Genomic DNA, 4,371 nt, shown 5'->3' with positions numbered 1-4,371 from the left:
TGGAAGCAGTGGCGGCGACAAGGCTAGCCGCAAGCTTCTCTTCGTGCGTGGTGCACGAAATTGTGATGTCCAGGCTCGAACAATCCCTGGTAATGGCTCCAAAGCTTGGTGCTTTGATCTTAATTCATAATTGTCACAACTTCGATACAACTAACCAGCAAGTGCACTGGGTCGTCCAAGTAATACCTTACGTGAGTAAGGGTCGAATCCCACGGAGATTGTTGGTATGAAGCAAGCTATGGTCACCTTGTAAATCTCAGTCAGGCAGATATAAAGTGATAATGGTGTTTTCGAATATTATATAATAAAATAGGGATAGAGATACTTATGTAAATCATTGGTAGGAATTTCAGATAAGCGAATGGAGATGCTTTTCGTTCCTCTGAACCTCTGCTTTCCTGCTATCTTCATCCAATCAGTCTCACTCCTTTCCATGGCTGGCTGTATGCAAGGGCATCACCGTTGTCAGTGGCTACATCCCCTCCTCTCAGTGAATAATATGCTCACGCACCCTGTCACGGCACGGCTATTCATCTGTCGGTTCTCGATCATGCTGGAATAGGATTCACCCTCCTTTTGCGTCTGTCACTAACGCCCAGCACTCGCGAGTTTGAAGCTCGTCACAGTCATTCAATCATTGAATCCTACTCAGAATACCACAGACAAGGTTTAGACCTTCCGGATTCTCTTGAATGCCGCCATCATTCTAGCTTACGCCACGAAGATTCCTGTTAGGAGATCTAAGAGATATTCATTCTAGCTTAATTCATGTAGAATAGAAGTGTTTGTCAGGCACGCGTTCATAAGGGAGAAGGATGATGAGCGTCACACATAATCATCACCTTCATCACGTTCTTGGGTGCGAATGGATATCTTAGAAGCGAAATAAGAAGAATTGAATAGAAAACAGTAGTACTTTGCATTAATCCTTGAGGAACAGTAGAGCTCCACACCTTAATCTATGGAGTGTAGAAACTCTACCGTTGAAAATACATAAGTGAAAGGTCCAGGCATGGCCGAGATGGCCAGCCCCCTAAACGAGATCAATAGTCTCCTAAGATGAACAATAGATTAAAACTGAGACCAAAGATGGTCAAAAAGACTAGTAAAAGGTCCTATTTATAATAAACTAGCTACTAGGGTTTACATGAGTAAGTAATTGATGCATAAATCCACTTCCTGGGCCCACTTGGTGTGTGTTTGGGCTGAGCTTGAGTGTTGCACGTGCAGAGGCCATTTGTGGAGTTGAACGCCAGTTTCTGTGCCAGTTTGGGCGTTCAACTCTTGTTTTGGATCCTTTTCTGGCGCTGGGCGCCAGATTTGGGCAGAAGGCTGGCGTTAAACGCCAGTTTACGTCATCAATTCTTGGCCAAAGTATGGACTATTATATATTGCTGGAAAGCCCTGGATGTCTACTTTCCAACGCAATTGGAAGCGCGCTATTTTGAGTTCTCTAGCTCCAGAAAATCCACTTTGAGTGCAGGGAGGTCAGAATCCAACAGCATCAGCAGTCCTTTTTCAACCTCTGAATCTGATTTTTGCTCAAGTCCCTCAATTTCAGCCAGAAAATACCTGAAATCACAGAAAAACACACAAACTCATAGTAAAGTCCAGAAATGTGAATTTAACATAAAAACTAATGAAAACATCCCTAAAAGTAACTAGATCCTACTAAAAACATACTAAAAACAATGCCAAAAAGCGTATAAATTATCCGCTCATCACAACACCAAACTTAAATTGTTGCTTGTCCCCAAGCAACTGAAAATCAAATAGGATAAAAAGAAGAGAATATACTATAAATTCCAAACTATCAATGAAACATAGCTTCAATCAAATGAGCGGGACTTATAGCTTTTTGCCTCTTGAATAGTTTTGGCATCTCACTTTATCCATTGAGGTTCAGAATGATTGGCATCTATAGGAACTCAGAGTTCAGATAGTGTTATTGATTCTCCTAGTTCAGTATGATGATTCTTGAACACAGCTTCTTTATGAGTCTTGGCCGTGGCCCTAAGCACTTTGTTTTCCAGTGTTACCACCGGATACATAAATGCCACAGACACATAATTGGGTGAACCTTTTCAGATTGTGACTCAGCTTTGCTAAAGTCCCCAATTAGAGGTGTCCAGGGTTCTTAAGCACACTCTTCTTTTGCTTTGGACCTTGACTTTAACCGCTCAGTCTCAAGTTTTCACTTGACACCTACACGCCACAAGCACATGGTTAGGGACAGCTTGGTTTAGCCGCTTAGACCAGGATTTTATTCCTTTAGGCCCTCCTATCCACTGATGCTCAAAGCCTTGGGATCCTTTTTATTTCCCTTGCCTTTTGGTTTTAAGGGTTATTGGCTTTTTGCTCTTGCCTCTTGGTTTTAAGAGCTTTGGCTTTTTCTGCTTGCTTTTTCTTTTTCTTTCTATATTTTTTTTTTCGCCCTTTTTTTTTTTCTGCAAGCTTTGTTCTTTGCTGCTTTTTCTTGCTTCAAGAATCATTTTTATGATTTTTCAGATTATCGAATAACATGTCTCCTAGTCATCATTCTTTCAAGAGCCAACATATTTAACATTCTTAAACAACAACTTCAAAAGACATATGCACTGTTCAAGCATACATTCAGAAAACAAGAAGCATTGTCACCACATCAATATAATTAAACTAAGTTCAAGGATAAATTCGAAACTCGTGTACTTCTTGTTCTTTTGAATTAAAACATTTTTCTTTTAAGAGAGGTGATGGATTCATAGGACATTCATATCTTTAAGACAAAGTTACTAACTACTAATGATCATGTAATGAAGGCACAAACATAGATAAGCACATAACATAGAAAACGAAAAACAGAGAAAGCAAGAACAAGGAATGAATCCACCTTAGTGATGGTGGCGTTTCCTTCTTGAGAAACCAATGATGTCCTTGAGCTCTTCTATGTCTCTTCCTTGTCTTTGTTGCTCCTCCCTCATTGCTTTTTGATCTTCTCTTATTTCATGAAGCATGATGGAGTGCTCTTGATGTTCCACCCTCAGTTGTCCCATATTGGAACTCAATTCTCCTAGGGAGGTGTTGATTTGCTCCCAATAGTTTTGTGGAGGAAAGTGCATTTGAGGCATCTCAGGGATCTCATGGAAGTGAGCTTCTTGCGCCTCTTGAGCTCCATGACTGGGCTCTCTTGCTTGCTCCATCTTTTTCTTAGTGATGGGCTTGTCCTCTTTGATGAGGATATCTCCCTCTATGTCAATCCCAGCCGAATTGCATAGGTGGCAAATGAGGTGAGGGAAGGCTAACCTTGCCATGGTGGAGGACTTGTCAGCCACCTTGTAGAGTTCTTGAGGTATAATCTCATGAACTTCCACCTCTTCTCCAATCATGATGCTATGGATCATGATGGCTCGGTCTATAGTAACTTCAGACCGGTTGCTAGTGGGAATGATTGAGCATTGAATAAACTCCAACCATCCTCTAGCTACAGACTTGAGGTCCAATCTTCTTAGTTGAACCGGCTTGCCTTTGGAGTCAACCTTCCATTGAGCTCCTTCTACACATATGTCCATAAGGACTAGGTCCAACCTTTGATCAAAGTTGACTCTTCTTGTGTAGGGGCGTGCGTTCTCTTCCATGTATGGCAAGTTGAACGCCAACCTCACATTTTCCGGACTAAAATCTAAGTATTTCCCCCGAACCATTGTAACATAGTTCTTTGGATCCGGGTTCTTACTTTGATCATGGTTCTTGGTGATCCATGCATTGGCATAGAACTCTTGAACCATTAGGATGCCGACTTGTTGGATGGGATTTGTTAGAACTTCCCAACCTCTTCTTTGAATTTCATGTCGGATCTCCGGATACTCATTTCTTTTGAGTTTAAAAGGGACCTCAGGGATCACCTTCTTCTTGGCCACAACATCATAGAAGTGGTCTTGATGGGCTTTGGAGATGAACCTTTCCATCTCCCATGACTCGGATGTGGAATCTTTTGTCTTCCCTTTCCCTCTTCTAGAGGATTCTCCGGTCTTAGATGCCATCAATGGTAATGGAAAAACAAAAAAAGCTATGCTTTTACCACACCAAACTTAGAATATTGCTCGCCCTCGAGCAATAAACAAAAGAAATAGAAGAAGAAGAAGAAGAAATATGGAGAGGGAGAGGGAGATGAGGTTTCGGCCAAGAGGAGTGTAGAGGGGTGTGTTGTGTGAATTTGATGAAGAATGGAGGTCTTTATATAGGGAAGGGAGGGGGGGTAAAGGTTCGGCCATATGGGTGGGTTTGGGTGGGAAATTGGTTTTGAATTTTGATGGTAGGTGGAGTTTATGAGGTAGGTTTATGGGGAAGAGGAGATGGATGTGAGTGGTGAAAGTTTAGTGGGGAAGAGAGATT

This window comes from Arachis ipaensis, chromosome B5 (assembly GCF_059453495.1).
Source record: "Arachis ipaensis isolate K30076 ecotype BB chromosome B5, ASM5945349v1, whole genome shotgun sequence".
NCBI classification, from domain to species: Eukaryota; Viridiplantae; Streptophyta; class Magnoliopsida; order Fabales; family Fabaceae; genus Arachis; species Arachis ipaensis.
The sequence above is the reverse complement of the archived record's forward strand: the minus strand, read 5'-3'. Positions refer to the sequence as shown.